The sequence below is a fragment of the Mus musculus genome, chromosome 3 (assembly GCF_000001635.26).
Source record: "Mus musculus strain C57BL/6J chromosome 3, GRCm38.p6 C57BL/6J".
Taxonomy (NCBI): domain Eukaryota; kingdom Metazoa; phylum Chordata; class Mammalia; order Rodentia; family Muridae; genus Mus; species Mus musculus.
This window is the reverse complement of record NC_000069.6, coordinates 51625162-51646179: the sequence shown is the minus strand read 5'-3', so window position 1 is coordinate 51646179 and position 21018 is coordinate 51625162. Positions and strand designations below refer to the sequence as shown.

At 45.0% G+C, this 21018-nt stretch overlaps 1 protein-coding gene and 1 pseudogene across 1 annotated transcript in view; one reads left to right on the top strand and one right to left on the bottom strand.

Moving 5' to 3' along the window:
- Mgst2 (microsomal glutathione S-transferase 2) overlaps positions 1-9268 on the bottom strand; it is a 45764-nt gene extending 36496 nt beyond the window's left edge. The window contains exon 1 of the mRNA XM_030252528.1: positions 9250-9268. The gene's annotated coding sequence lies outside the window, so the exon portion shown is untranslated. The remainder of the gene's footprint in view (positions 1-9249) is intronic.
- Gm38247 lies at positions 9133-9686 on the top strand (annotated as a pseudogene).
- The last annotated feature ends 11332 nt before the right edge of the window (positions 9687-21018 follow it).

Here is a 21018-nt window from a genome sequence, read left to right as displayed (position 1 = left end):
CAATCATGAAGACCTAAGTTTTAACTCCAGAACCCAGAGTTAATAAACACACACATCTGCAATCTTAACTCTCCGCGGGCAAAGCCCAAGACTGCTGGGGTACACTGTGTGAAACTGTGTCTCTGTATACTCAGTTGTTAATTCTTCACCAGCAGAGAGTTAAATACTAAACATGGTATGGTGGTTCTATGGCCCATCACCGGCCTCATAGTTTCTAAATAGTTCTTCCTTTATCACCTGGCTGAGATAATTTAGGATTGTATCTGATTGGTTTTGATAAAGATTCATCCTACAGCCAATGGTTGGGCAGGGGGTGGAAAGTACGACTTCCAGGCAGACAGAGGGACACTGAGAGAAGAACTGAGAGGCAGGAGATTCACCAGTGAACACGGAGACGGACAAATGGACCAGAGTGAAGCAGAGAGGTAGGCCTGGCCACGTGTGGGCCTTAGGCCAGGGATAGAGTAGTCAGGGACTGCCCAGACGTGGCCTTAGGCCAGGGATAGAGTAGTCAGGGACTGCCCAGCTCAGTCCTAAGCTTTAATATATTCATAAACTGGTGTCATTATTTCTACAGCTGGTGGGTCCTTGAAAGTCCCATTATAGGAGGCCAACCCAGGAAGTTCACAAGCCAGCCAGCCAGTCCAACACAGAGCAGAGAGCAAGAGACCCTGACTCAGACGAGGTGGAAGGCACAAACCGATACCCTGAGTTGTCCTCTGAAACACACACACATGCGTACGCACACACACATGCACACATATGCACACACAGTTTATTTATGTATTTATTCTTTTTATTTTAGAAAGAACACACAGAAGTGTGGGGGGGAGGGGGAGGAGTAGGGGGCGGGTGAGGTGTGGTGCATCTGGGGCTGAGAACTTGCTCACTGTGGTTGACGCTAATGGTGAGTGTGGGCACCCGCTGGAAAAGACACTGCACAGGTAAGGACATGCCATTGATGCAGGAAGAGCAAGATCTCGGGGCTTTGTATTTTGATAGATTTAGGGAGGTGGTAGGACTCGAGGCAGGGAAGCCACTGAGAAAGTTGTCACCGTGATCCACAGAGAAAGAAGGCAGGCAGGAGCAAGCTCAAGCAATGGGAAGAGAGAGGAAGGAAAGGTTGACGGCAGTGCATTGGAGAAGTGTGCAGTCAGAGTAAGCCATTGGCTGAGCACAAAGGGAGACGGACTTCAGCGGTTTGTAGCCCCTCACTAATACAGTACAGAAGAAGGAAAGCAAATCATATACTCAGAAGCCAGGCCCCAAACTATCACCATCTGTCTTAGGGTTTTACTGCTGAGAAAAGACACCATGACCCAAGCAACTCTTATATGGACAACATTTCACTGGGGTTCAGTCTAGTATCATCAAGGCAGGAACATGGCAGCATCCAGGCAGGCATTGTGTAGAAGGAGCTGAGAGTTCTACATCTTGTTCCGAAGGCAAATCGGAAAAGAACGGCTTCCAGGGAGCTAGGATGAAGGTCTTAAAAGTCCACACCCACAATGACACACTTACTCCAACAAGGCTACATCTCCAAATAGTGCCACTCCCTGGGCCGAGCATATTCAAACTACCATGCCATCCCATGTGGAGCCTGTAGGCAGCTCCAGCCAGAATCCCAGCACCAATCACACCTGCTAATGACATCTTTCTCATTCTTACTCCCCTCTAAGAATCAGGAACATCACATCCAAGGTAGCTCACTCGCTCATGCGACCTCTCACCCTGCGTCTGGATCTCACGGACCACTTTTACACGAGGTAACTAAATGACCAGCTGAGCCCTCCCTCTAGTCTGGAAGCCTTTTGATGGCTTGCTGATTGATGGTGTCTGGAGGACAGCAATAACTAGCTTATGGAACAGGGAAAACACCCTCTATGTTGGAAGATTATTTGGTTTTTGTTGTTGTTCTGTTCTTTTTTTTTTTTTTTTAAAGACAGGATCTCATTATGTATCCTGGCTATCTTGGAACTCACTGTGTAGACCCAGCTGGCCTTGAACTCACAGAAATCTACCAGCCTCTGCCTCTTAAGTGCTGAGATTAAAGGTGTGCACCATTGTGCCCTGCCATTTACTCCCTTGTGTAGATTTGAAGTACGGAGCATTGAACTCAGGGCTTCACACATGCTAGCATGCACTTGGCCACTGAACCATATCCCAGCCTTCTCTTTACTTTTTGTTTTGAGGCAGAAGCTCATTGAGTTGCCCACGGCAGCCTTAGACTCACCCTGTAGCCTGAGAAGGTCTTGATTTTGTGATCTTCCTGCCTCAGCACCCCAAGCGGCTACCTGGCTGCTACCACTAGGTCTGGCTGCACGGTGTTTTATAGCCACTACCGTGTGGTCCTTTCTCTCCTTCAACTGGGCTACACAGAAACAGATCCTCTTCCCATTAGGCTCCATGGAAAGGTTGGCTTTATTCCTGCAGCTTTGTGTTCTGCTAGCCTGACCATTTTCATCCCTAGGGAAGAGATGTCTATTTGTAGACACAGTAACAACTTTATTCAACTGACAGCTTTGGGTTTCCTCAACAAACAAGGGATTCTCAATGACTAAGGGAGTGGTCCTGGTTGCCCAGGCAAGCCAAGGGACATGTTCAAGAACAACAACAACAACAAAATTATAGTCACCCAAGGGTGGACGTGGACTTTTCAAAAGAGAATCACACGAATGTGTTTTTATAGAAGCCATATCAGTTTTGAAGGTTCCTGAAATCACACTGTTCCAAAGACTTTCTTTTCCTTAATCCTTTGTGAACGTGCCAATCCAGGTGTTCAGAAACCAGCCCATCTCCATTTTGTAGTCAGGCGCCATTTTGATACTCCGGTTAAGGTAGGTTTCTGATTACCGGAAAACTTAAATGTCTGTTTCCTTTAACTGTAAACCCACTCCCTACCACCACCACCCCAACCTCAGTGCCATCTCTTCCCAGGAATGTTCTGCAGTCTTTGTTCTAAGAGAGATTTTCCTAACCGCCTGGTCTTGCTTCTGCAACCATGCTTGCTTGACCCCCACCTGTGGTTGTACTCTATCAAAGCGGCTTGAAAATCTGGCTCAGGGCTGTCTCATACTGCTGGCTAGCTGGTTCCCATGTACACAAATACAGCTTGCTTTGATTTGGTCAGAACTTGAGTCAGTGGTTTTTTTTTTCCTCGCACCTGTGGGATTCACTTGTGCAGGTGTGTGTTTATGTTTGGGCACGCATGTGTGCATACCTGTGCTCATGCATACACTCGAGCGTGTTCACTTGGAAATGAGAGGACCACCTTTTGTGTTGTTCCTGGGATACCAGCCATTTTTCCCCTTGGGATAGGGTCTCCCACTGTCTTGGAATGTACCCATTAGTCTAGGCTGGCTGTGCTGTGAGCACCAGGGACTTACTCACCTCTGCCTCCCCAGCACTGGGTCTATAAGCTGGAATCACCAAGTCTGGCCTATTTTTAACCCGAGTTCTGGAAATCAAACTCTAGTTCCCAAGCTACAAAGGAAGCTCTCTAGTGACTGAGCCGAGTGACAGCCTTCTTCAAAGTGTTTCCGAGGACCCTCATAAATGAGATAATAAGGTAGTTTCCAGGGTGCCTCGGGTAGGGTTACAATCCAATAAGATAAAGCTGTGGCTCACAAGGAGGCTACACAGGGGATTAAGACCTGTTCTTAATGGAAATGGGATTTACAGTCTGATTTACAAGAGCCCCCAAAGATGGTAGGTATGCAGCTAAGACTAGAGATAGGCCACAGTTGGTCATCCACACTGAGATCTTAAACATTATTCATTACTGTTTTGACATTCTTGGCTGAACTCTGTATAGAAAAGGATAGTGCCTCTCAGTAGGCAAACTCCACAGCAAATTTTGGCTTTTGGTTTTTCGAGACAGGATTTCTCTGTGTAGCCCTGGCTGTCCTGGAACTCACTCTATAGACCAAACTAGCCTCGAACTCAGAAAACCACCTGCCTCTGCCTCCCAAGTGCTGGGATTAAAGGCGTGTGCCACCACCGCCCAGCTTCACAGCAAACTTTGTTAACTGTGTTGGAATTCTTTTGTATTCTTCTCTCATATTTCACGACTACATTGTCCCTCTTCCTTTCTCCCCCTGCCACGCCCCCCAAGCTCTGAGACCCACTTCCCACCTCTGCCTTCCCTCAGAGAAGAGCAGGCCTCCCAGGGATATCAACCAAGCATGACATACCAAGCTACAATGAGACCGGACACCTATTGTCACATCAAGGCTGGATAAGGCAACCCAGTAGGAGGAGAAAGGTCCCACAAGCAGGCAAAAGAATCAGAAACAGCCTCCTCCCCCCCCCCCCCCCGTTAGAAACCCCACAAGAACACCAAGCTACTCAGCCATAATATATATGGAGAGGACCTAGTTAGAAGTCTTGACTCCCAAGGGCTGAAGGGCTTCTGCCAGACTCTTGTTTGAGAGGCCCCTTCACATCTCTCTTGTGCTTGTTAGCACAGAGCTGCTACCTTTGATAGATGGCGGGATCCATGCAGTGGGAGGAGCTGCAGTCCATATTAGAGCATGACAACTCACCGGTCAGCAGAGCTATGATAAGTATATCTTGGAGAGGCAAAACACTGAGGGTCCTGCTTCCTGAAGACCCTGTACTACTGCTGGCCCTGACTGCACCTGCTGCTGCCTCAGTCTCCCTGTTTTCTGCCTGATGTAAATAGCCTTGGGGGGTTTCTAAGTCCCCACTGAGCAATGTAGTCACAATGCATAACAATAGTGGTAACTTTCCCAAAAGTAATGCCACTCAGATAGATTAATGATTTAGCTGAAGATTTCTGATAAAAAAAATTTTTTTAAATATGTATGGTTGAAAAGATTAGGACAAGGAGTTTTTTATGAAAAATTAATTAAATTAGGCCAGAGCCCTTTGCCAGCTGCTTTGTAGCAGAAAACCTGCAGCACAACATGAAAATACAAAAACACATTTTTAGTTATCTAGTGAAAGGCCTGCTGAGGTCAGGAAGTAAGAACAAAGTTGAGCCCGGTTGCTATGGGGTCCCGAGTTTCCTCTACGAGGGACGGGCTAGTGATCAGAGACAGTAACTGGGTTCCAGTGCCCACAGTTTAGATTGAGCATCTGTGTCTGTGGTGGTTTGAATATGCTTGGCCTGTGGGAAGTAGCACTTTTGGGAGGTGTGGCCTCATGGGAAGACGTGTAGCCTTGTGAGAGAAACTGTGTCGCTGTGGGGTGGGACTTTGAAGTCTCATATATGCTCAAGTCTGGCCAGGGTAATTCACACCCTCCTCCTGGCTGCCTGCAGAAGACCGTCTCCTTCTGGCTGCCTTCCGATCAAGATCTGAAGATCTAGAACTCCGGCTGCTCCAGCACCATGTCTGCCTGCATGCTGCCATGCTTCCTGCCATGATGGTAACAGACTGAACCTCTGAAACTGTAAGCCAGCCTCAACTAAATGTTTGCCCCTTAGAAGAAATTGCCTTGGTCATGGTGTCTCTTCACAGCAATGAAACCCTAACTAAGACAGTGTCCATTGTAAAATGTGGTTGTCCCGGTTTTATAACTATCAATTTGCTGATGAGCCTTGAGGCCTTAGTCCTGGGCAGCATGCTAACTGAATAGATCCTTCCTTTTCTGTTGCCTCTGAGCTAAAGTTCTCCAGCTAACTACACGTTTACTTTGCTATGGAAACAATAGAAGAGTAGTTAGATGGTTAACTGTGGTAGATGAGTAAGAACTATGTTAAGTTAGAATAACATGAAGTCTGTCTCCTTCCTTGTAACCGCAAACTGCTACCTGCCAGAACAAGAGAAACTGGTAAAAATAGTTGGCTTGCTCAAATTCTGTTAACCTGCCAAAGAAAGACTATGACTTTGGGATCTAGATAGATTACGGGAGGGAACAACAGGAGCAGCTGAGCGATCAGATGTGGAATTTAAAACAACTTGTCTTTAAAAATATGAAACTTGTAATCATTATGCGTAATTGAAACTCATGATTAAGAAATTATAGTAATGTGATTTTTTTCCTCTGCATGGAGGGTTCCATTAAGGTATATGAGGACTAAGAGAAAAATAAAAAATAAAGCTGGTGGAGGCTTGCTTCATCCACTCAGTGTGTGTGAATGTGTGCCTACTTTACATCAGTCGAGGACCCCACATCTCCTCCTTGAGTCACTGAACACACTGCTGGAGATGGCCTCTGGCACCTAGACATTTACAGGGAAAAACAAAAATAAACAAAAACCAGAAACTAGGCCCTTTGAGGACATAGCAGAAGGCTGTCCTCTGCAAGCCAGGGAGGTCCTCAGCACCCACTGCGGACGCTGTGACCCTGACTTGCAGCCTGCAGAACTGAACATTAAGGGCTACTGACTACCAACCCCACTCCAGGCATTCTGTTATACAGCCTGAGCCAATGCGTCCATAAGATTGCAGGCAATTACAAGAAAGCCCAGGGTGTGCGTGGGAAACTGGGGCTGCTGCACTTTTCTTCACAAAGCAGGCTGTGCCCATGTGTCAAATGCAGTGCACAAAGGCAGGGCTTCTCTATACTCGAGTCACTTCACAGTCTATTCTTCTGTTTGGTTTTATTTAAACGTTTGTGTATGTGTGTAAGTGCCTGAATGTGTTTATAGGCACCACATGCATCCAGGCACCTATGAAAGCCAGAAAAGAGCATTGGATCCCCTGGAATTGAAGTTACAGGCAGTTAGGAACCACGTCAGGGTTCCTATGCCAACCTAGTAAGTGCTCGTAACCATTGAGCCATCTCTCCAGCCCCCAACCCCATCCGCTTTGAAGACCCAGCTTAGTCTCCTGGAAGTCCATGGAAAGCCCTGAGGATTGCATTCCTTCGATCTAAGGGAGGACCAAAGAAAAGCTTTCGGGCTCCCCTGTTCTCGGTTGCTCGGCCACCAAAGAGCCCATCATGCCCCTGCAATGCTGGAGATGAAAGAAGCTTTCATAGGAAGTAAAGAGCCACACCAGCACATGCCTTGCTACTCTCTGAGCACATGGTGGCCTAAAGTGCCCGGGTGCTCGCAAATTCCTAGTGAAGGGAATGTGGAGGAGAGATCTGCCCTGATAAACATTTGAGCAGCAACTTCTTTCAGAGGCTGCCTTTCTTAGGGGCAGCAGGTTGGGCTGCTCAGAGGGAAGAGTGGTCTTACTAGGAGTATCCCTTTAAAATAAGGCCAATTACCAGCCTGGTTTGCAGCTGGGATGCAAATGACCACTGTTAGCGTTGGAGGGTGTCAACACTATCAGCTCCTTTGCTTCCAGCCTCTTCTTGTAGCTAAAGATTTCCAGATTGCCCTTTGGTTTCCGTGTGTTCAGAAATTACAGCAAAAGGAAAAATTACATTATTCTTCAGGGTGGTCAATTTTCAAATGGGGATTTAAGTCACGTGTGAACTTTCCAATGCTGCTTAGTTTGGGCGTTGATTTTGTCCAATGCAAAACACAGCTTTTCTCACCTCCAAGGCAGGAAGAGTTTATCCAGGGACAAATTTGAGTGACCCTGGAACAGGTATCCAGGTTACCCAAATAACATAACCCAAGATGCAAGCAATTATCATCATAAAACGAAATAAGTCGTAAGTCAAAACACTTATCGGACACAATGGTAGAAACAGCAAGGAGGTGGGTGATCGAAAAGTGCTGGTAGGTCCTAAATGCTGTTAAGGACACTAATGTCAAGGCAAGATAACTTGATTCTGGTCCTGCAACACTGCAGCTCTCCATATTTATAAAATTCTTATCAGTCAGTCTTGTGCAATCCTTAATGTAGATTTGTTTTTAACTTCTGGGAACTTTAGTTTAGAGTTTTATCTAAAGCATTATCATTTAAACGGTCTCTGACAGCTGTCTTTCCGGGAACCATTATTTGTATAGCACTATTCCAGAGTCCTTGAACCTCTCCCCATCATTAAGGGACCTAAACTTGTAAGATGTACACTAGACTTTCTTTGGTGAGCTATTGATGCTGTGGTACCATCATTTTTTATTTTATTTTTTTAATCTTTGCCTTTTAATTCACCCCCTAAATTGTTGGTTTGGCCATTTTTAAAATCATATTTCATAAAACATGATTTTTCCCTACATTGGTGGCATGGGGCAACCCAAAACTCTTCCCACGCATTTGAACAATGTCCTTCTCTGCTCGTATCTTATTAAGCTACTACTGGTTGGGGCTGAGGATGTAGTTCAGCTGGTTGAATGTTGGCCCGTCATACATGAAACCTTGTCTTTGATCTCCAGCACTGCCTCAATGAGATGTGTGAGTTTTTTTGCCTCATCCCAGCACTTGGGGAACAGAGGCAGGGGGATCATCACACCTCAAACTCTGGACCGTGGAGAAGGAAGAAGAGCTCTCTGTCACAAACTTAGCATTTATGATACTCGCCTAAAAACTTCTGGGGTAGTCATTCATTCTCTCCTTCAGCTGTGGATGCAGCCATTCACTGGGCAGAACCAAAGGGGTACCGGGTCTAGGATGACGCTTCTTAAACCACAGGTTATAACTGAACATAGACTTGCAAAAAAAATGGCAACAGAAAAAAAGGTCTCTGGACAAGCAACAACCAAAATATAATTCCATAATTCAAAATAAAAAATTGTAATGAATCTGAGGTATTTCAGGGAGGACACACCAGTGTTACATCATGTGACTTCCGACCCATCATTGGCTGCCAACACACAGCATGCTCCACACACTGTGCATGTAATCACACAGCACACCGTGGACCACTGCCGAAACATCTCAGTTCAGATTCAAGTTCATTGTATGTTATTAATTGCAGTGTGAATATAAACCTGCTCGTCTTTATAAAACTGTAGTGGTTCCATTGCAGAGAGCAGCCTTTCAATACTAGTGTTTACCTACCGCCTTTCCTCAGCAGGGAGGCAGCACGTTAGGACTGTGATAGACATCTTTCTCAGTATGCAAAGTTGCTTGATCTTTCATCAGTGGTAAAACTACATCTAGACTGACTGTTCCAAGATGAATTTCTTTCTTACTCACAAAGGCTCACTAGGCAAAGGCCCGTTCCTTGAGCTATCTCACCTCCAATTGGTGCTCCGTGCTCAGTCACCAGCTATGTGGGGAATTCTCAACCACAGCTGCCTGGGGATGGGCAGAAAGCCTCTGGTACATGATTGCCCGGGTCACTACAGTTCCACAGTATAGACAGGAAGCCTTTAACAAAGCCCATGAGACCTGGGTGGTGCATGCTGCGGAGCTCTGCCCAGTCTGCTCCGTCCTGACTTACGGCTGCTCACTCCAGCTGAGGAACAAGTCGATCAGGAAGCCGCCCTCAGCCGTGGCATTTAAAGATACCAGAAAGACGCCCGTGGAGCCCGGAAGTGGCGATTCACTGAATTCGAATCACGCTCACTAGCCGAAACGTGAAGTCGTTGGAGAAGGTTTGTGCGGACTTGATCAGAGGCGCATAGGAAAAGAATCTGAAAGTGAAAGGACCGGTGTGCATGCCTACCGAGTCATTGAGAATCACTACCAAAAAACAAAACAAAACAAAATAAAACAAAACACTTTGTGGTGAAGGTTTCAAGACATGGGATCATTTCCAGATGAGGATCCACAAGCGACTCATTGATTTACATAGTCCTTCTGAGATTGTTAAGCAGATTTCTTCCATCAGTATTGAGCCAGGAGTTGAGGTTGAAGTCACCATTGCAGATGCCTAAGTCTACTGAATAAATTTTCTTAATAGAAGAAGAAGAAGAAGAAGAAGAAGAAGAAGAAGAAGAAGAAGAAGAAGAAGAAGAAGAAGAAGAAGAGGGGGAGGGGGAGGGGGAGGGGACACTGAAATGGCTCAGTAGGTAAAGACATTTTCTGCCCAGACTAAGACCCCAAGTTTGATTTCCAAGGACTTTTTAAATAAGAGAGAATTAAGAAGGTGCCATCTGGGTGGTGGCTCAGTGGTTAAGAGCACTGGCTGCACTTCCAGATGGCCTGGTTTCAATTCTAACACTCACATGGTGGTGGCTCACAACTGTCTGTAACTGTAGTCCCATGGGATCCAGTGTCTTCTTCTGGTATGCAGATGTACATCCAGACAAAAACCCATATTCATAAAATACAAAAATCAATCTTTTTAAAAGTTGTCATCTGACCTCCATGGGCTCATGCCCTGATGATAGACCAGTGGTTTCTCAACTGTGACCCTTTAATACAGTTCCTCATGTCGTGGTGATACCCCAACCATAAAGTTATTTTTCGTTACTATTTCATAACTCTAACTTTGCTACTGTTATGAATCATAATGTAAATATCTGTGTTTTCTGATGGTCTTGGGGGGGATCACAACCCATAGATGATAGACTGTGGTGGTTAGATTTTATTATCAGTTGGACTTGTCTGTGAGTATGTTTCCAGACGTATGTTAGCTGAGGAGGGAGGACCCACCCTGATTCTGGGCAGCAGCATCTCATAAGCTGGTGGCTTAGGCCAAACAGAAGGGAGGAGGTGATGGAGCAGCCTGACTCCATCTTGGGCTTAAAAGCCACCTTAGAGTAAAGACAAACTCTGTTTGTGATTAAGCTTATGCCTCTCAAGGACTGGGCTATGCCCCATCTGTACCTTTAACTACAAATGAGTCTGAGCTGTATGTTCGAGGAAATGACAACCATGTATTTGTTTCAAAGAGTTGTTATGACCATCTGGCAACCCCACCTTTGTTTCAGAAGGTTGTTATGACTGTCTACTGTCGAGACCACCTTGTTACATTACTCCGTAACCTCACCCATCTGCCTGCCAAATCCCTCACATGGATAGCCCCTGACCTTGGACTATAAAAACCCTTTTCTTGACCATGTCTAATGCTAATCTGTTGAACTCCACCTTAGGGGAAAACATCGAAGGAACAAGAATAAAAAAAAACTTGCATTAATTAATTTGGCCATGATGATTTGGGTAGGTGGCCTTTCTCCCCGAATCTTTGAGATGAACAGAAAATGATAAAACATAAGGAACATCAACATTCATCACTCTGCTTCCTGTGTGGCCAAGATAAAGATACAAAGAGACCAGAAGTCCCAGTTGCATGCCCACCACCACCACAAAGCTACCTTCATCTTCACCACCACATTGGTCTGTATTCACCTGAACAGTAACATGGCAGGCCTTTCCTTATGTTTGTTTTTTTTTTTTTTTTTGACAAATATTGTGTCACAGCAACAAGAAAAGTAATACACAAATATGAATGCATATATATTATATATATGTATGTATACACACACACACACACACATGAAACCTGATCCTTCCTCCTCTTTGTTCTTATTCTTCCTTTCTTTCACTTCCCTTCCATGCTCAGGTCATACTTTTCTACCAATCAGTCTTCTCAAAAACAAACAAACAAACAATTTTTTTTAAGCTACTACTCCCTAAGGCTGCACATTCTTGTTTGTTAATATCCAAATCCTTCTTGAAGGCTCCTGGCAAGTCAGTCTCCTTGGGGAGGAGAATTTCCTCAGAACTCCTTGGTTGCCTAGCAACAGGTCTGCTTCCTGACAAGTCACCACACCCAGCAAGATGCCAACTGATACACACAACAAAGGAAAGGAACTACCCCTTGGGCTTCCCTCTTGGAAAGCCCCCTGATCCTTGGCACCATAATGACTGGCTGGCTGTGGGCAGGTCCCCTCGCCTAGTAAGCCTGCTGCTATGCTCCTTCTGGGATCTCCATCAGGGTTCTCAGGGTGATGGCCACTTGTCAAGTTTCCTATTCCTAGATATGAACTGGTAATTTCAGACTGGATCCCTAACTCTATCCAGCCCATCACCTTTGTAATAAGATCCATAGTAGACCTCTGTACAACATATTATTGCATGTATTTTCTATTTTGCTATTATATCCTTTCCTCTAGTTTCCAAAATAATAGGGTAGTTGTTTCTTTTCTTTTGTTTTGTTTTCTTTTCTCCTTGGGGATCAGGGGTGGGGAACAAACTTTGGTTCTTTCTTAACAATTTCAAGCTTCCCACTGAAGTCTTTTGTTCCTTCTGTGCATATTCTCAGACCTAGGAATCATAATTTTGACTCTATCACAGAGAACATAGGTGCTCCCAGGTGAGATGTGCATCATGGGAATGAAAGAGACTTGAACTCCCTTCCAGGACCAACTAAGGAAGAACATTCCTCAACCTCACTTTCTATAATCCTGAAACAGAATTGAAGACTGGGAAGTGAGAGACAGACAAAGGGATTCAACTCTGCTCTAAAGAAAAAGACAGTCATGCCAATATGCTAATACACAGAATTTGCATAGTGATGGAACAAAACAATCATATCAATGAACCATTGCAATTTTAGGAATGAATATACATTAATTATGCATGATGAGTGTAACATGCATATATGCCTGGTGCATATATGTACAAGATGGCTAAGTTTGAAGGAGAATGTGCCCCATAGGCCCAGGTATTTGAACATTTGACCCCCCCCCCAGTAGGTGGCGCTGTTTGGGGAGGTTTAGGAGGTGTGGTCTTGCTGGAAGAAATATATCACTCATTGGATTAGAGTGTTCCATAGTCTTTCCCCACATCCAGATTACATTCTCTTTCTGCTGCATGCTTGCAGTTTTAAAATGTGATCTCTCAGCTTCCCACTCCTGCCAGTCACTGCCATGCACCCCTGACATGATAGATTCCTATTCCCCTGGAACTGTAAGTCAGTACACTCTTTCTTCCATAAGTTGCTTTTGGTCATGGTGTTTTATTACAGACACAGAAAAGTGACTAACACAACGTCTCATGGGAAAATTCAAGAGTTCGAGAAATCCTTGAATTAGTTGCTTTTCTCACTGCTGTGATAAAATACCTGACCAAAGAAAGGAAGGAAGGGTTTATCTTGGCTCACGATTTGAGGGTGCCATCCCTTCCATAAGAAAGAAGGCACGGTCACAGGGGTGAGGCAGCTGGTTACACTGCATCTGCAATCAGGAAGCAAGGAGAGATCGATGCCAATCTCACTCTTGCTTTCTCCTTTTTGCCTCCCTTTTTACTCAGAAGGCCTTCCCACCTCCATTAACACAGTCTAGAAAGTCTCTGACAGGTATGCCCAGAGGTCCTTCCCATGGAGATTTCTGAAGAATTGGAGTACATTGTTAGAGTTAGAATTTATGTGATCTTGAATCACACAGAGCTTGATGTCTACTATAATCAACGCTTACCATGTGTGTGAGAACTTCTGGCGTAACTGGCCTAAGCTGAGATGCATTACGAGTGGAAACCTGGATCTCAAAGATTTAGTATTTAAAAATAATATAGGGGCTGGAGATGGGTCAGTGGTTAGGAGCACAGGTTGTGTTTCCTGGGGACTGGAGTTTGATTCTTAGCCCTGTGTGGTGGCTTCCAACTGTCTGTCTATTTCCAGGGGATCTGAAACCTCTTCTGACCTCCCTGGGCACCAGGCACACACATGGGTCACAGACATACATACATGCAAAATACCCATCCACATACAATTAAGATAAATCTTTTTAAAAACAGTACAAATAAAATACAGAATTGTATAAAAATACCTTATTATTTTTTACTCTGACATGTTTAATATTTTTAACATATTGGGTTCAACCAAATACTGGCTTTCCACTGATTTATTTTTACTTTTAAAAATATGGTTATCAGATAAATTTTAATTATACATGATTTGCATCAAGGGTAGCATTATAATCTCTATTGGGTAGTGCTGGCTTAGGAGTTAAGCAAACAAACAATAAATGAAAGATGTTATTTACAGCCAGCTATTTTGACATCAAGCCCAGAGGTCTTTGAATGCTGCCTTTTCTGGGTCTCAAACAGCTAATATTTAACAACCCTTGAGGCCCATAAAAACTCTATCTCTGATGGTCACTTAAAGATACTGTCCCCAATGCAATATTATCTGGAATGGCCAGAGGAGCAAAGATAGACAATACTCATTGACTGCATCCGAGGTTAAAAGAAATTCATTCTGTCACACTCTTCTGGAAGGTCGCCATATAAGCTGTTCCACAGTTTGACAGTTTAAGCCTGAAAGACCCATTTTAATTCCATCTGCCTTCCTCAATATGTCATTTTTATGCCAGAGTCACAGATGGTCACCATTCTTCAAGGAATTCAATGCAAGCACAGCAACCTCCAAAGAGAGGGCACTTTCTCCAGGAGCCTCCGGAGAACTTCCCGTGTTTTTAGGCCAAAGTCTCAGATACAAACACCAAGACAGAGATCGCTCCATAAAGTCACAAGACTTATTTAATGCTGTAGACAGCAGACAGGGGTGGGGACTCTGAGGAGAGTTCAGGTCCCAGCACCAGAAGGAGAAAGCATGGTGGAGTCTCTGAAGAGAAGAATCAAAGTCATATGGCAGCAATGGTGGTCTCCTCTTATACCTTTCTGTGGATAGAGAAGCTTCACAGCACATGCCTGCAGCCAGGTGCCAAGGAACAGCCTTGGCTTGGAGAGGGGTTCTGAGAGAAAGGGTGGCTGGAAGCAGCTAAACAAATGACTTGAAGTCAATCGTGGGTCCAATCTGATGGCCTGTGTTCTGCTCGAGACAGCTTTCCAGACTGCTCTCTCTATGTTCTGCTTGAGACTGCTTTTTTTTCTATTCTAAAAACTCTCTAGATATTTCATCTCTTGAAGATCAAGAGCTCAGTTTTTATTTGCCCATCAATCCAGTCATTTACTCCAGGTTCCCTTTTGATTATCCTACGAATCAGCATCCCTTGATGATGCCATCCCCTCGATTCTTAGAAAGATATAACAAGCACAAGCACAGGCAATAAGATAGCTGGGTGGGACCCTGCCCTAAAATTACCATTCCTACTCTGCCTGGGCCTGGACCTTAACTCCCTCTGTCCCATGCTACCCCTCATATAATTAACAATGCATCCTTATATTTCACATAGATGATAAACTCTGTATTTTTTTTCCTGAACTCATGTTTTCAGCGTTCTTTCCCACAGCCTCAAGGGCTGTCCTGAAGGTTACAGCATTCTACCATTTTGCTGAGACATTAGCCACACACCCTTGCCTCCCAGACTTGTGCTGTCTCTGATTATCATGGAGTCATTAACCTTGGCAGAGAGGACATTCCTTAAAGGAGGAACATGAAAATATGTACATTAGTATTCAAACAAGCCTTATGCCCACAACAACCACCAACACTCACAGAGGCCCACACCCTGTTGGCTCTGTTCCAGGGCAGGAACCATGCCATTCTGTCTCTTACATGTGGCCAAGCAGAACTTGGCAGTCAGGCTTTTTGCTTCCCAGGCAGGAGGCAGGAAAAGGGCTGGGGAGCAGGATATTTGGCTACCAGTACTGGTTCTGATATAGAGCACTTGTACCCAGAAGCATCCAGATTCAAGCACTACATCCTACAGAGCCCTCCCTTAAACCAAGCACTGGAAAGGAAAACAGAATCACTACGGTTGACTCAGAAAAGTCAAAACTAAGCCCGGATGGGAATCAAATTCTCTTTCACAGAGCACATCATCATCCCATTATAGAAGATGAGCCCATCACAAAATAGATGATCTGCTGTGGCCTGGCCATCAGCAATGTTCATTACAAGAGGCACCCAGTGGCATCTGTCAGCCACTCTTCACAGCTAAGGGTCCTTGTATTAGTTACTCTTATTCCTCTGACATAAACAAAAACAAAACAAACAAACAAAACCACCTGACACAAGCCTAAGAGAGACCAAGGGTGCGCATATTTAATCCCAGCACTCCAAAAGCAGGTCGATCTCTGAGTTTGAAACCAGCCTTGTCCCCATAGGGAGTTCCAGGACAGTCAAGGCAACACAGAGAAACCCTGTCTCAACAAACCAAACTGAAGAAGGAGAAGAAGCAAAGAAAGGAAGAAGGCTTAGTTTTGTTTCATGGTTTTTTGGAGAGAGAGCTGTCCATCATGGTAGAACAGAGTTGCCCAGCTCATGGCAAAAGGATGAGGCCAAGACCATTAACATTACATCTCTATGCATCAAGACGCAGAAAGAACTGAACTCTGGCAGTCATCTGGGTTTCTCCTTCCCCAGCTTTTAGTCCATATAAAAGCATAGCCTGTGGAATGGAGCCACTGTATTCTACTCCAGTTATACTTCCCTTGGAACACCTCCACCAGAATGTGTCTTCTAAAGGATTCTAAGGCTGGTCATGTTGACCAGGACATTGCATGCCTCATGCTGAGCTAGAATAAAAATCCTAAATCAAAGTGGACTGTAATAAACTAAATAGGTGTCTTATTTAGTTGCCTCTCGAGCCAGTATCTCTCACAGAAAGAAACTGGTGCTTGCCACTTCAGCTACCCTAGCTATCCAGCTTGCCCCGAGAATCCTGTCCCCACCTTCCCCAGGACTAGGATGACAAGTGGCCACCATGCCTACCCGCCTTTTATGTGGCTGAGAAATATCCTGACTCTCATCCCTACACTTAACACTGCCACCATCTCACCCAATGAGCCTCCTTCTGGTCCTCTTCTTCCGTCTGCCTTACTTTTGAGATTGGGTCTTTCACTGGGTCTTGGAGCCCATTCATCTGGCAGGCTGACTGGACAATGAGCCCTAGGGATTATCTTGTCTCTACCTCCATGGTGCTAGCGATTTACCAACTGAACTATCTCTCCAATCCCATAGTTTGTTAAACTACTAAAAAAGAAAGGTAGAAAGTGCTAACGCCAGTGGTGTCCTTCCCATGGGTGGTGTTGTATGGATTTTAGGAATTCCCAGTTATTTTCTGGATCTGGTTGCTAATATCTTGACGGCTTTTTAGCTGAGGGGTCACATCTGTTAAACTAATTGTGGCTGTTCGTGACACTCTATAATTTTTACAACATCTCAGCTTCAGACAGAACGGCTTCCATAAACACACAGCAGACGGACACAGCCCAGATTTCTGCAGTTTATTTTACACCAAGAAATTACATTTAGCAATTTCCAGAGACATGCTATAAATGAAACTTCAACAGGAAGTTTCACTTCCTTTCCATCCGACCTATATTTCACAAATCTGTGAGTGGGTCATAACCATGAGCATCTCCTCCTTGGATTGCCAATCTTCATATTGTGCTTTCTGGAGAGTTTTTCTTTTTTCTTCCCTGTAACTCAAATGGCCACTGAAGGAACTGTAGACATTGGGAAACTTTATACAACCTTTAAAAAAAAATAGCAAATGCATGGCCAAATTGCATAGCTCAGAGTCACCTAGATCCATCAGGTTAACCAGAAAAGGCAAACTCCTGCCTGAGCACCCAGCATGGTCATTGCTTTCATATCTGCGTGACCTCGGATATTAGTATCTGATGACACAACTTGGAGGCTGTATCTTGCCCGTAGACCACCTGACTATCTAATGTGGCTAGGAAGTGGACTTGGCCCCAGGGAAATGTTTTGATAAGAGTTCGGATCCCCAGCACCCGAGTGAAGTGCCAATGCTGAGGAGGTAAAGGAAGGAACACACACACACACACACACACACACACACACCCCTAATCAACCTGCCAGTCTAGCCAGACCAGTGAGCTCCAGGTCCAGTGAGAGAGTGATCAAAGAATGTTCCTGGGCTGGAGGGATGGCTCAGGGGTTAAGAGCACTGGCTGCATCCTGAGTTCAATTCCCAGCAACCACATGGTGGCTCACAACCACTTGTAATGGGATCTGATGCCCTCTTCTGGTGTGTCGGATGACAGCTACAGTGTACTCATATAAATAAAATAAATAAATCTTAAAAAAAAATAATGTTCCTCAGCAACAACTTCTGACTTTCACATTAATATACATATACCTGTGCACACATACACATGCAGACACACTCACATACACACACACACACATACACAAGCAGACACACACACACACATACACACACACATACACACACACATACACACACACATACACATGCAGACACACATACACATGCAGACACACATACACATGCAGACACACACACACAAACACACACACTCAGGTGCACATGCACACACAGAAATATACAAACAAAACTGAACAAATGTATCTAGTATATAATATAAAACCCTCTATTGTTTGGATGTATGTCAGAACTTAAAACAAAGGCTAAGATGTGAGTTTAAATAACTGATTAATAACTGATGAAGTCGTGAGGGGCCCCATTCTCATCAAGGGGATCAATACCCATGTGAATTGTCCTTCTGTCATCTACTATGTGAGCACAGAGTCCTTCTGGTGCCACTTTGTCAACAGCAAGCAAGCCCTCACCACACGTTGAATCATCAGCTAACACATCGGCCTTAACCTTGACCTTGCCAGCCCTGAGAACTGTAAGAAATAAATCTATGATCTTTACTAAATTGTTTTGTTACAGTACATAAACATATTAGGTATTGCTCATGTTTCAGAGAAAGCTACCATCTCAGAGCCTTCTTTAATAAGGTTAGAACCACAATACACCAGCAAATATGTATACTGTACTTCACTCTAGGCAACAATAAATATGGGACGTTTCCACATCTCCTCTGGCATCTTAGAAGTTTCGGGACTCATAAATGGTCTGATGGTGTCCAAAACACATGCTGGTGAGTACAGGAGTTCTCCATTCCTTCTCGGAGCAGGTTCTTAATCAGAGCAGCTGCCGTCCCCTTTTTTTAGATCGGGTGCCACTGGACATGAAGGAGAGTGGGCAGCTCACTTACATGGTACGTAAGTTCATTTCTGTTCAAGAAACTAAAGTTCGAGAGCAACTAGATGCTGAAAATGAGGGTGTCGCAGGCTATGCAGTCTCTAGAAGAATTTAAAATCTGGGTTGCTTCTACAGAAAGAGCAAGATAAGCAGCTAAGTGGCTACAAGACGAAAATACGGGCTGGTGAGTGCAAACCCTGTGTCTATTCTACTTTTTAAACTTTTGATTGATTCCTTGGGAGTTTCCCATCATGCACTCATCTCCCCATCTCCTCATTTCTGCCCTCCACCCTTGCAACCTCCTTCCAAATAAAAAACACAGAGACAAATTAAAAATAAACAAAACAAAGCATAGAAAACATCTCATGGTGGAAGCTGTAGTATGTCACAGTGTGTCCCACAATACATCCCTCTGTCCACACATCTTCACTTGTGACTGTTCATTGCAATGAGTCATTGGTCTGGTTCATGGTCTCTGGCTTCTAGGACACCATCAATACTGGATCCTCCCAGTTATCTTGTTGTTGCCCTGTGTCATGGAGATCCTGCAGCGTTGGATCAGTAGGACTGGCCTTTTCACACACCCCACTGGTTCACAGATGATGTAGATTTTGGGATGGGCCAACTCAAAGCCCTGGATCTGGACCTGGGTGTTAGCTAAGCTGGTCATCCTGCGGTTTCTCCCTTATGTGACCATGGCCAGCTCTCCCTCACTGATCCAGTTAGGCCACCCAGTACTAGCATTGGCAAGAGGCAGGGTTCGTTCTCCTGCTCTCTGCCCTCACCCTTGTCTCCAGAACCAGCCCCACTGTGCTCCGTGAGACTCCCCTGAAACTCAGGGTCTGCTCTCCGGAGTGTTGCTCTGGGTGAGAGATGGGGCCAGCTCTCCAGAAGGCCATAGCCAGTGAGGGACGAGGCCAGTTCTGCACAGTTCTAAGATATCCACTTGGTCCCAGGTGGCTGCCCAGAAAGGGACATCCCCATGGCTCTAGTGGTAATATTAGGCCCTGATACCTAACATGGACTCCTGCCACTGTGTAGCCACGGACCCAGACATGGCCCTCAGTGGCAGCACGGGCTGGAATTTCACCATGGCCTCACGTGGCAGGGCTTGTCACTCACAACAAGTTATTCCTCTCCATCATTTGTATCCAGTTCCTTCTCTTTCCACAATCCTATTCTGCTTCTCTTTCTCTCCCATCTGTCTGCCACACACTTGCACATTGCAGTGGCTTCTGCTGCAGCCTGGTCATGTGAACTCCTCTGTCTAGACCTCATGGTGTAGCAGCTAGTGGGAACTTAGGTGTCTATAGCCAACCTGTGTGGGACGGCACCTGGTGAGTCTATGGACGTCTCCCCCCTCCCACTCTGAGTTGTGTGGTGGCAGGCCTGGTGGGCATCTCTCCCTGGCTGCCCCAAATGGCGTGACAGTCGGCCAGTCTCTGGATTTCTTCCCCCTTTCCATTTTTGTTTGTTTGTTTTAGTTTATTTATTTTTTTACTTTACATTTTAGTCAGTGCTCCCCACCTTCCTTGTCTTCCCCTTCACACAGTCCTCACACATCCTCTCCTACCCTTCTCCTCTGAGAGGGTGGAGGCTCCTAGATACCCACCCCCAACCTGGCACATCAAGTCTCTGCAGGGTTCCGCTCATCTTCTCCCACTGAGGACCAGTTAGGGATATTTTTGTTTTTTGAAGGTAAGGTCTCACCAAGCTGGCCTCAAACTCAGAGAGGTCCTCCCACCTCTGCCTCTGCCTTCCAAGTGCTGAGATTAAAGGTGTGCACCAGTGTGCTCAGAAGATGTTAATTTAAAAAAATTGAAACACTGAATAAAATGTGGCAGCTAATGAACATGGCCTTATGTAGCCCAGCTAAGGAAGCTGGCTTTTTAAGGTCTTGGATGTTTCAGTCAATATGTACATGTTTCCATCATTTTTCTTTTGGGGTGTGTGTGTGTGTGTCTGTGTGTGTCTGTGTGTGTCTGTGTCTGTGTGTCTGTGTCTGTGTGTCTGCCTGTTGCACATATATTGTCTTTACATGCTTTTGCATGTGTGTAGGCACACGTTGTATAAGTGTGCATGTGTGTGGAGATCCGTGATTAGTGTTTGGAATCCTTCTTGATCGATAGTCTCAGCAGGCAGCTTGTCCTGGGGTCCCCTTTTGTGGGGGGGATCCCCTGTTCCTGCCATCCAGGTAGGCAGCCCAGCCCACCCGACATTTACGTGAGTTTTTGAGGACCCAAGTTCCTGAAAATTAAATTAAGAAAATAGACAAATCTGTTCACAATGGTATCTCACAGAATGCTTTTGATTCTTTTGTTCCCAAATTTCTTATGAACACTCTTCCCATCTCTCTCCCTCCCCCCTCCTCTCTT